The sequence below is a fragment of the Bos javanicus genome, chromosome X, assembly GCF_032452875.1.
Source record: "Bos javanicus breed banteng chromosome X, ARS-OSU_banteng_1.0, whole genome shotgun sequence".
Lineage (NCBI taxonomy): Eukaryota > Metazoa > Chordata > Mammalia > Artiodactyla > Bovidae > Bos > Bos javanicus.
In genome coordinates this window covers 98,404,807-98,418,019 of record NC_083897.1, presented here as the reverse complement: position 1 = coordinate 98,418,019, position 13,213 = coordinate 98,404,807, and positions in this window count along the sequence as shown.

The following is a 13,213-nucleotide window of genomic DNA, read 5'->3' as shown; positions in this document are numbered from 1 at the left end:
TTACTAGTTCCAGTGTTTTTGTTTTTTGTATATTCCTTTGGATTTTCTATGTATTCAATCATGTCATCTGCAAATAGGGACAATTTTATTTCTTTCTTTCCAATCTGTATGCCTTATTTCCTCTTCTTGTCTTATTGTAGTGGTTAGAACTTCCAGAAATAAATTGAGTAAGAGTGGTGAGAGTGGACGTCTTTGCTTTTTCCCAGTCTTGTGGGGAAACATTTAGTCTTTCATCACTAGGTATGATGTTAACTATAGGTTTTTTAAATAGATGCCCTTCGTCTAGGTTCAGGAACTTCCCTTCTATTCATAGCTTTTTTTTTTTTTTTTTTGAAGTTGCTCAGTCATGTTATGTCTTATGTTCACAGCAAAATTGAGAGGATGATACACAGATTTCCCCAATATTCTATCCCTATGCACAAATAGTCTTCCCTATTATCAACATCCCCTACCAGAGTGGGCTATTTATAACAACTGATGACCTTACATTGACACATCATAATGACCCTAAGTTCATAGTTTGCATGAGGGTTCATCCTCCGTGTTGTATGTTCTATGGATTTGGTTAAATATTGATATCTAATGATATGTAACCATCATTATGGTATCATCCAGAGTATTCTCATTGCCTCAAAAATCCTCTGTGTTCCACCTATTCATCCTACCCCTACTCAAGCTCAGGCAACACTGATATTTTTATTGTCTCCATAGTTTTGCCTTTTTCTAGAATGTAGCATTTTCAGATTGGCTTCTTGCACTTAGTAATGTGCATTTAAGATTCTGTTGACCTAAAACAAGTAGACTATCAGATATCTCTCAAGCAAAAATGAGTTTATTCAATATCAGCAGAGAATTGCAATTTGGAGTCAGTAACCGTGGTGAGTCATGTGGAAGTCCTCCCACAGCAAGGAAAGGAGAACACTTTTATAGAGAGGAAAAGAAAGTTGGGAGGGCTATAGTAAACAGAATTTATGACTTTTCTTTGTCAGAGTTCTTGCCAGGAAAGAAGGCCTTCTTTCTATTGGGCTCTGCTATCCTCACAGGGCATGAGAGCTCCTCCTTCTAGTCTCCCAACTCTATTTAATTGAGGGTTCTGTGGTTTTGTTTTTGATTTTACAGTTCCTGTATGTCTTTATATTACTTAATATCTCATTTCTTTTCAGTGCTGAAGAATTTTCCAATGTCTGGATGTTCCACAGTTTATTTTTAAGTTCACCTATTGAAGAATATTTTGGTGACTTTTAAGTTTGGGAGATTATAAATAAGGCCGCTAGAAACATCTGTATGCAGGTTTTGTGCAACAGAAAGGTACCGAAAAGTGTTAGTCACTCATTTGTGTCCGACTCTTTGTGACCCAGACTGTAGCCCACCAGGCTCCTCTGTCCATGGAATTCTCCAGGCAAGAATACTGGAGTGGGGAGCCATTCCCTTCTCCAGGGAATCTTCCTGACCCAGGGATCAAACCCATGTCTCCTGCATTGTGGATGGATTCTTTACTCTCTGAGCAACGAGGTAACCCCATCTGAGGGAATATAAATTATCAATTCCTTTGGGTAAATTCCAGAGTTTGATTGATGGAATTGTATGGTAAAATTATATTTAGCTTTGTAAGAAGCTTCCAAAGTGTCTTCCAAAGTGGCTGTACCATTTTGCATTCCCACTAGCAATGAACAAGAGTTCCTATTATTCCAGATCCTTCTCAGCATTTGGTGGTGTCAATATTCAGGGTTTTGACCATTCTAATAGGTGTGCAGTAGTATCTTATTGTTTTATTTTGCATTTCCCTGATGACTAAGACATAGGCATCTTTTTATATGCATATTTGCCATTTGTATACCTTCTATGGTGAGGTGTCTGTTACGATGTTTGTCACATTTTTTAATTGGGTTGTTTGTTTTCTTATTGTTGACTTTAAGAATTACTTTTGAAAGTAGAGGGAAAAACAGTGAATTCTTCCAAGGAGGTAATTAAAAATAGCCTGGCAGTCTGGAGGCTGAGGGATCAGATAGAAGTGATAAATGATATAAGTTTATAAAATCATAGAGACCGTGAATTAAATGACACAGAATTGTTAAAAGCAGATGCTCTGGGGCCGGATTGTCTGGGTTCAAATGTTGCCTCTGCTGCTTTCCAGCTGTGTGACTTGAGGCAGATTACTTAATCTGTCTGTATTTCTGTTTCTGCATCTTTCAAGTAAGGCTAATAAAAGTACCTACTTACAGAAAAAAAAAAAAAAAAGAAAGAAAAAAAAGAAAAAGAGTTATTTTTGTAATTTCTATATAAGTCTTTTATCATGGGTATCTTTTAATTTTTTTTTTATTGGAGTATAGTTGCTTTATGGTGTTGTATTACTTTCTGCTGTACAGATGTTTCTTTTGTAAAAAATTTCTCCAAGTCTTTGGCTTTTCATTCTTTTACCAGTGCCTTTTGCCTATCAGACTTAAAAAATTAAGTTCAGCTTATCAGTAATTTTTTTCATGGAACCTGCCTTTGGTTTGTACCTAAAAAATCATTGCCATACCCAAGGTCATAGAGGTTTTCTTCTAGGTTATCTTCCAGGAATTTTATAGTTTTCCATTTTACACATAGGTCTGTGATTCATCTTTAATTTTTGTCAAAGTGTGAGGTCTTTGTCTAGATTCATTTTTTTTAACATGTGGATATCCAGTTGTTTCAGCACCATTTGTTGAAAAGACTATCTTTGCTCCATAGTATTGCCTTTACTACTTTGTCAAAGATCAGTTGATTATATTTACATGGCTCTACTTCTAAGCTTTCCATTGATCTATTTGTCTATTATTTGCCAATAATTGGAGAAGGCAATGGCACCCCACTCCAGTACTTTTGCCTGGAGAATCCCATGGACAGAGGAGCCTGGTAGGCTGCAGTTCATGGGGCCGCTGGAGTCGGACACGACTGAGTGACTTCACTTTCACTTTCATACATTGGAGAAGGAAATGGCAACCCACTCCAGTGTTCTTGCCTGGAGAATCCCAGGGATGGGGAAGCCTGGTGGGCTGCCGTCTATGGGGTTGCACAGAGTCGGACACGACTGAAGTGAATTAGCAGTAGCAGTTGCCAATAATACACTTTCTTGGTTACTACAGCTTTATAGTAAGTCTTGAAGTTGAGTAGTATCAGCCCTCCATTGTTCTTCTCTTTCAATATTGTGTCAGTTATTATGGATCTTTTGCCCCTCTATATGAACTTTATAATAACTTTATAATCAGTTTGTTGATATTCCAAAATAACTTCCTGATATTTTGATTGAGATTGCATTGAATCTATAGATCAAGTCGGAGAGAACTGAAAACTTGACATTTTGTCTTCTATCCATTAACATGCACTCTCTCTCCATTTATTTCCTTCTTTTTTGATTTCATACATCAGGGTTTTGTAGTTTTCCTCAAGTAGATCTTGTATTTATTTTGATAAACCTGTCTCTATGTATTTTTTGGTGCTAATGTAAATGGCATTGTGTTTTGAATTTCTAAATTCTTATTCTTTGCTGATATATAGGAAAATGGTTGGCTTTTGTATATTAACCTTGTGTCCTGAAAGCTTGCTATAATTCTTATTAGTTCCAGGAGTTGTTCCATCCATTATTTTGGACTTTCTATATGCAATAATGTCATCTAGTACATAGACAGTTTTATATCTCCCTTCTGAATTTTTATACCTTTTATTTTCTTTTCTTAGCTGGGACTTCCAGTATGATGTAGAAAAGTAGTAAGGAGATATCCTTGCCTATTGATTCCTTCATAGGAATGCTTTGCGGTTCTTACCATTAGGTATGATGTTTGCTGCAGGCTTTTCAGATATTGTTTATCAAATTGAGGAAGTTTCCCTGCACTCCTATTTCAACTTTTTTTTATCATAAATGAGTGTTTGATATCGCAAATGTTTTTTTTTTTTTCCTGCATCTATTGATATGATGATGTGATTTTTATTTATCAGTGTGTTGCTATGATGAATTACATCAATTGATTTTCAAATGTTGAACCAAACTTGTGGTCATTCCACTTGTTAAATGTTGCATTATTCTTTTTAAACATTGTTTGATTTGATTTGCTAATATTTTGTTGAGGGGTTTTACAGCTATGTTCATGATAGATAATTGATTTGTAGTTTTCCTACGAAGTTTTTTTTTTTTGTCTAGGTTTGGTATTAGTATAATGCTGGCCTCATCGTATGTGTGTGTGTACGCACGTGCACAATTAGCCATGTCCAACTCTTTGCGACCCCATGTACTATAGCCTGCCAGGCTCCTCTGTACACAGAATTTTCTAGAAAAGAATACTGAAGTGGGTTGTCATATCCTACTCCAGGCGATCTTCCTGACCCAGGGATCAAATCCGTGTCTCCTGCATCTCCTGTAGGGCAGGCAGATTCTTTACCACTGGTGCCACCTATGGTAAACCCCTCATAGAGTGAGGTAAGTATTCCCTCTGCTTCAATTTTTGGAAGAAACTGCAGATAATTGGCATAATTTTTTCCCCCTTATTGTCTGATAGAATCCATCAGTGAGCCCATCTAAGACTAGTGATTTGCTTTGTAAGGTTATTAATTTTTTTAAAATTATAATTGATATGCAATGTTATATGAGCTTCAAGTATAGAATAGTGATTCACTATTTTTATAAATTATAAAATGATCACCATGATAGATCTAGTTACCATCTGTCACCAGAGGTATTAAAATATCATTAACTATATTCCTATACTGCATTTTACATTCTCATGACTTATTTATTTTATAGCTGGAAGTTTGCATCTTTTGATCCCCTTTATCTATTTGCCCATCCCCCAACACACCTCCCCTCTGGCAACCACCAATTTGTTCTTCATACCTATGAGTCTGTTTATGTTTTACTTTGTTTGTTCATTTGTTCTCTTTTATAGATTACAAAACGTGTAAGTGAAATCATATAATATTCATCTTTCTCTGACATTTCTCTCCATCCACATTGTTGCAAATGGCAAGATTTCATTCTTTTTTATGGATGAGTAATATTCCATTATTTATATATACTACCTCTTCTTTATCTATTTGTCTATCGATGGACACTTAGGTGGCTTCCATATCTTGGCTATTGTAAATAGTATTGCAATGAATATAGGGGTTCAGTTCAGTCACTCAGTCGTGTCCGACTCTTTGCGACCCCATGAACTGCAGCACGCCAGGCCTCCCTGTCCATCACCAACTCAAGGAGTTCACCCAAACTCATGTCCATCGAGTCGGTGATGCCATCCAGCCATCTCATCCTCTGTTGTCCCCTTCTCTTCCTGCCCCCAATCCCTCCCAGCATCAGAGTCTTTTCCAATGAGTCAACTTTTCGCATGAGGTGGCCAAAGTATTGGAGTTTCAGCTTTAGCAACAGTCCTTCCAAAGTCTATCTCAATTAGTTTGTTTCTTCAAATAAGTACTCAGAAGTAGAATTGTGGATTAGATCGTAGTTCTATTTTTAGTTTCTTGAGGGTTATCCATACTGTTTTCCATACTTGGTGTGCCAATTTACATTCCCACCAACAGTGTATGAGTGTTCTCTTTTTTCTACATGCTCACCAACAATTGTTTCTTGTTTTTTTGATAATAGCCATTCTGACAGGTGTGAGGTGTGGTATTTTTTGTGGATTTGATTTGCATTCCCCTGATGATTAGTGATGTTGAGCATATTTTTATGTGCCTGTTGGCCATTTGTATGCTTTCCCTGGGGAAAAAAGAGTCTATTCATCACTACTGCAATTTTTAATAGGGTTGTTGGTATTTTGATATTGAGTTGTATACATTTTTTATATATTTTTGATATCAACCCCTTATTGGTTATATTGTTTACAAATGTCTTCTCCCATTCAGTAGGTTGCCTTTTTGTTTTGTTGATAGTTTTTTTCACTGTAAAAGGCATTTTACCTTTCTCTCCTGGTGTGCATCTCTGCCTTGCTTCTATCTTAAGTAAACAAAGCATTACTCTATGTGCCCTCCCACTTGTTGTTGTGCTATGTCTCAAATAATAAACTTTGTACCTGCAAAAAAAATAGGCATTTTAGTTTTTAGTCTCATTTGTTTACTTTTTCTTTTGTTGCCCTTGCCTGAAAAGACATGTCAAAAAAATACTGCTAAAACCAACGTCAAAGAGCATACTGCCTGTTTTATTGTAGGAGGTTTATGGTTTCAGGTTTTATTTTTAAGTCTTTAATCCATTTTTAGTTTATTTCTGTATATGGTGTAATGAAGTGGTCCTGTTTCATTCTGTTGCATGTAGCAGTCTAGTTTTTTCATTACCATTTATTGAAGAGACTGTCTTTTAACCATTGTCTCCTTTCTTGTAGATTAATTGAACATATGCTTTATTTAATTATGGTTTATTTCTAGGCTCTCTATTCTGTTTCATTATTTCTTGATTCAATTCATTAATAGGTATAGGCCCATTCAGATCGTCTATTTCTTCTTGTGTGAATTTTTTTTTTTTTGGTTTTCTTTTTTTTTACACTTGTATGATGTTTTTATTTATTTTTTAAATATAAATTTATTTAATTGGAGTTTAATTACTTGTGTGAATTTTTGTTGCTTTTGTCTTTCAAGCAATTGGTCTATTTCATCTAGGTTATCAAATCTGTGGACATAGAGTTGTTCATAATATTCTCTTATTACCCTTTTATTGTCCAAATAATAATTTATATCTTCTCTCTTCTTCACATAGTTAACTTGGCTAGAGGCTTAGCAATTTTAGTAATCTTTGCAAAGAACGAGCTTTGGGTTTTGTTATTTTCTTTATTGAGTTTCTGTTTTATTTTATCTTTATAATTTTCCTCAATGTCTGCTCTATTTTTTTTTCTCCTCCTTTCGGTTTAATTTGCTCTTTTTTCCCCTAGCTTTCTAATGTGGAATCTTATTTACTTTAGCTCTTTCTTCTTTTCTAATTTAACACTATAATTTATCTCAATGAATTACTTTCACTGCATTCCCTGGATTTTGATAACTTGTATTTTTAATTTTCACTTACAAACATTTAAAATTTCTTTTCAGGCTTCTTCTCTGCCCCATGTGTTATTTAGAAATGTGTTGTTTAATCTCCTTATATACTAGACTTTGCTGGCTACATTTTGATGATCAATTTGTAGTATAATTCTATTGTGGTCCTAGAGTATACTTTTTTAACTTCTATTTTTTAATTTTTCAGTTTTTTTGTGATGTAATTGACATATAACATTATGTAAATTAAGGTATACAATGTGATGATTTGATACACATATATAATGTAGAGTATCTATGAAAATAAGGTTAGTTAAAACACCTTTCAGCTCCCATACTCATCATTTTGTTATGGTGAGAAAAATAAAACTCTATTCTCATAGAAACTTTCAAGTATAGACTATAGTATTGTTAACTGTATTTACCATTCTGTACCTTAGATCCCCTGAACTTATTAATTTTGTAATTGAAAGTTTGTACACTTTGACCAATATCTCCCAATTTCCCCTATCCCTTAGGCAACCACCATTCTACTGTTTCTATGAGTTGAATGTTTTTAGATTCTACATGTATGTGAGATCATTCAATATGTCTGTCTGACATTTCACTTAGGATAATGCCCTCAAGGTCCAACTGTGTTGTCACAGTTGGCAGGATTTCTTTCTTTTTAATGGCTGCATACTATTATGTATCTATATCTAAAATTTCTCTTTATCTATTTATCTGTTGGCTGAGATGGAAAGAGTCTGCCTGCAGTGTGAGAGACCTGGGTTCGATCCCTGGCTTGGGAAGATCCCCTGGAGGAGGGCATGGCAACCCACTCCAGTATTCTTGCCTGGAGAATCCCCATGGACAGAGGAGCATGGTGGGTTATAGTCCCTGGGGTCTCAAAAGAGTCAGACAGGACTGTGCGACTAAGCACAGCATAGAACACTTAGGTTGTCTCCATGTCTTGGCTATTGTGAATAATGCTGCTGTGAACATGAGAGTACAGATGCCTCTTTGAGACAATGATTTAGTATCCTTTGGATATACACTTAAAAGTGAAATTATTGGATCATATGGTAGTTTTGCTTTTAATCTTTTGAGTAACTATATATATATTTTTTAAATCAAGGACCTTTTATGGTTAGAAACCATACTGTTTTTATTAGTGGCTCTACTAATTTATATTCCCACCAGCTGTGCACCAGGGTTCCCTTTTCTCCACATCCTTGCCAGCATGTATTACCTCTTGTCTTTTTGGTAATAGCCCTTTTGACAGGTGTGAAATGGTATCTCATTGTGGTTTTGATTTGCATTTCCCTGATGATTAGTGACACTGAACACCTCTCATGTACTTATTGTCATTTGTATATCTTCTTTAGAGTCATGTCTAAGTTCTTTGTCCATTTTTAATCAGGTTCATTTTGTTGTTTTTGTGTTTAAGTACTAATCCCTTATCAGATATATGGTTCACAAATATTTTCTCTCATTTCATGTTTTGCCTTTTCATTCTCAGTAATAGTTTTTTACAGACAAAGTTTTTGATTTTGGAAATCCATTTATACATTTTTTCCTTTTGTTGTCTCTACTTCTAATGACATATACAAGAAATAATTGCTATATCAAATATCATGAAACTTTCCCCTAACTTCCAATTCGATTCTTTGGTATGTGGATATAATTTTACCAACAACATTTGTTGAAAAGACATCCTTTCATCATTTCTCTGTTGAATGATCTTAGTGCTTCTATTGATAATCATTTGATCATATGTACGAGAGTTTCTGCTTTGGCCCAGCTGAGAACCAAGAACTTCCAGATGTACAAGCTGGGTTTAGAAAGGGCAGAGGAACCAGAGATCAAATTGTCAACCTTATTGGATCATAGAGTAAGCAAGGGAATGCCAGAAAACAAAACAAAACAAAACAAAAACAAAAAAACACATAACATCTGATTCTCCTTCATTGATCACACTGAAGCGTTTGACTGTGTGGATCACAGCAAACTGTGGAAAATTCTAAAAGAGATAGGAGTATCAGACTACCTTACCTGTCTTCTGAGAAACCTGCATTCAGGTCAAGAAACTGTTAGAACCAGACCTGGAACAACTGCCTGGTTCAAAATTGGGAAAGGAGTATGTCACGGCCATATATTGTCACCTTGTTTATTTAACTTATATGCATCATGTGAAATGCTGGGCTGGATGAATCATGAGCTGGAATCAAGATGGCTGGGAGAAATAACAAAAACCTCAGATATGCAGATTATATCATTCTAATGGCAGAAAAGCGAAGAGGAACTAAAGAGCCTCTTGATGTGGGTGAAAGAGGAGAGTGAAAAAGCTGGCTTAAAACTCAACATTAAAAAAAAGAAGAAACACATATGTACACCTGTGGCTGATTCATGTTGATGTATGGCACAATATTGTAAAGTAATTATCCTCCAATTAAAATAATTAATTAAAAATAAGATCATGGCATCCAGTCCTATCACTTTGTGGCAAATAGATGGGAAAAAATAAAAATAGTGGCAAATATTATTTTCTTGGGATCCAAATCACTGCAGATGGTGACTGCAGTCACGAAATTAAAAGATACTTGTTCTTTGGAAGAAAATCTATGGCAAATCTAGACAGTGTATTAAAAAGCAGAGATATCACTTTGCTGAAAAAGGTCCATATAATCAAAGTTATGGTTTTTCCAGTAGTCATGTACGGATGTGAGAGTTGGATCATGAAAAAGGCTAAGCACCAAATAATTGATGCTTTTGAACTGTGGTGCTGGAGAAGACTCTTGAGAGTCTGTTGGACAGCAAGGAGATCAAACTAATCAATCCTAAAGGAAATCAACCCTGAATATTCATTGGAAAGACTAATGCTGCAGCTGAAGCTCCAATGTGTTAGCCACATTATGTAGAGGTGACTCATTGGAAAAGACCCTGATGCTGGGAAAGATTGAGGGCAAAAGGAGAAGAGGGTGGCAGAGGATGAGATGGTTAGATAGCATCACCAAGTCAATGGACATGAATCTGAGCAAACTACAAGAGATAGTGAAGGACAGGGAAACCTGGCATGCTGTAGACCATGGGGTCACAAAGAGTCAGACATGACTTAGCAACTGAACAACAACATGAGAACAACAACATTCTATTCCATTAGTGTATTTCCCTATACAAGTACCACATTGTTTTGATTATTGTAGCTTTCTATGAAGTGTGAGGTTTTGAGCTTTGTTTTTCTTTTTCAAGATATTTTTGTCTCTCTGGGAATACTTAAAATTCCATATGAATTTTTGGATGGAGTTTTCTTTCTGCCAAAAAAATGCCTCTACAATTGTGATAGGGATTGCATTGAACTTGTGGATTACTTTGGGTAGTATTGACACTTAACAAAATTAGTTCTTCCAGTCCATGTATATGAATATCTTTCCATTTGTGTCTTATTTCTTTCAGCATCTTTTTGTGGTTTCAGTGTACATTTCTTTGACCTCCTTCATTAAATTTACTCCTAGGTATTTTATTATTATATATGGCTTTGTAAATGGAATTGATTTCTTAATTTCATTTTCAAATTGTTAATTATTAGCACATAGAAGTGCAAATGATTTTTTGCGTGTTGATTTTGTATTCTGCAATCTTGTTAGACTCACTTATCCGTCCTAACACAATATTATCTATTTTATTTAAGTATTTACATCTTCAAACATATTTTGCCTCTTCCTTTCCAGTTTGTATCATATATATATATATATATATATATATATATATATATATATATATATACATTTTTTTTTCCTTGCCAACTTCTCTGGTTAAAACTTCCAGTACAATGCTGAGTAGGAAATGGTGTAAGCAGTCACTACTCTCTTGTTGCTCACTTTGGAGAAAAAGATTTTACCATTGAGTATGATGTTAGCTCTGGATTTTTTGTATGTGGCCTTTTTTGTGTTGAGATAGTTTCCTTCTATTCCGAGTTTAGTGAGATGTTTTTTATGCTTTTTAAAATCATGAAATACTGTTGATTTAAAAAAAAAGTTTTTTTCCTTCATGAATTGAAAAGATCATATGATTTTCTCCTTCATTCTACTAATGTAACAGGGAAGAGCAAATCTGACTGCTTATTAGAACTGTTCCTTTTACTTTGTGTGAGAGTTGCTCAGTCATGTCTTCCTCTTTGCAACCCCATGGACTATACAGTCCATATAATTCTCCACTCCAGAATACTGGAGTGGGTAGCCTTTCCTTTCTCCAGGATATCTCCAATCCCTAACCCAGGGATTGAACCCAAGTCTACCTGCATTGCAGGTGGATTCTTTACCAGCTTAGCCACAAGGGAAGCCCTGGAGTGGGTAGCCTATTCCTTCTTCAATGGATCTTCCTGACCAAGGAATTGAACTGGGGTCTCCTGCATTGTAGGCAGATTCTTTACCAACTGAGCCATCAGGGAAGCCCTGATACTTTACTTTTACTTTTAACCCTGATACTTTCCTTTTACTTTAACCTTACTTTAATTTTTTAAAATTTATTTATTTTAATTGGAGGCTAATTACCTTACAATATTGTAGTGGTTTTTGCCATACATTTAATCTTTGTACTCTGTTGCCTGTGCTTAGTCATGCTGGCTCTGCACCTTTTCTAAAAGAATGTTGCCTATAGCTTGAAAAATACAAAATAGCCTGATCATGACCTGACTTGAAGAGAGAATAGTTTGTCTTGTTGGAGGTTTACAGGAACATTGTGACCTGACCTTGGGCTGACCTACCTGGACAGCTGCAAGAACAAAGGAGCCTACACCAAGGAGTTTGCAACAACTAACTACACCGTTCCCTCACCTTGCCTCTAAAAGTGCTTTGCTGAAGGCCTTATAGAGTTCAGGCTTTTTATGGCATGAGCTATCAGTTTCCTTGCATGGCCCTTCAATAAAACTTTCTCTGCTCCAAACTCTGACATTTGGGTATTGTTTGGCCTCACTCAGCATTGGGAACACAGACTTATATTCTGTGACATAAATGTGATATATTACCTTGGTTGATTTTAGTATGTTGAACTATTCTTATTTCTGGTAGCTTTGGGTTATATCTTTCTAATGAATTGACCCTTTTAGTATTATATACTGCCCTTCTTTGCTTTTTGTAACAGTTTTTATGTTAAAGTCTATTTTGTCTGATAGTAGTATAGTCACCCCTCCTCTCTTTTGGTTACTATTTTGATGGATACCTTTTCCAACATTTTTCAATCTATGCATGCCCTTCGATCTAAGTTGGGTCCCTTGCTGATAGCATACAATTAGATTCTGTTTTTTTAAATCCATTTTGTAAATATATGTCTTTCTATTTGGGAGTTTAATTCACTTACATTTAAAGTAATTGCTATTGGTGAAAAGCTTGCTATTTCAATTTTATTGTTTTCTACGTCTTATGCCTTTAATAAACCTTTCTCCATTATTGCCTTCCTTTGTGTTCAGTTGACTTTTTTTGTAGTGACACATTTTGATTCCTTTCTCATTGCCTTTTGTATATCTTCTATATTTTCTTTGTGGTTACCATGGCGATAACAAAAACATCTTAAAGTTATAACAATCGATTTTAAATTGTTACCACCTTAACTTCAACTGCATATGGAAACTACCCTTTACATCTCTGCCTCCCTTACTTTATGTTAGTGTTGTCACAAACTACATCTTTATACAATGTAACCTACTGACATAGATTTCCAATTATTTTTTAGGCATTTCTCTTTTAAATAGTGTAGAAAATGAAAAGCTGAGTTTTAAACCTAATCACAGTAATACTGGTTTTTAGATTTGTCTACATATTTACCTTCAATGGAGAACTTTATTTTTTGTATGACTTTGAACTCCTTTCAAGAATTCTTTCACTTCAACTTGAAGGACCTCTATCTAGTATTTCTTGTAGGTCAGGTGTTGTGCTAACAAATAGCTGCTTGATGGCATCACCGACTCGATGGACATGAGTCTGAGTGAACTCTGGGAGTTGGTGATGGACGGGGAGGCCTGGCGTGCTGCAATTCATGGGGTCGCAAAGAGTTGGACACGACCGAGCGACTGAACTGAAATATAATAACTTCCTTAAGAATTAACATCCCAATTTCTCAAGGTCTTTGCTTTTATATTGTATTCCTCTACCAGTATTTTCTTGCCTCCATTATCTGTGGCTCTGTAGTCTTTCTGTGGCTTTCATGAACTGTGCTCACTGTTTCACATGGTTTTTCCTAACCTGGAATCTGAAATCCATTTTAA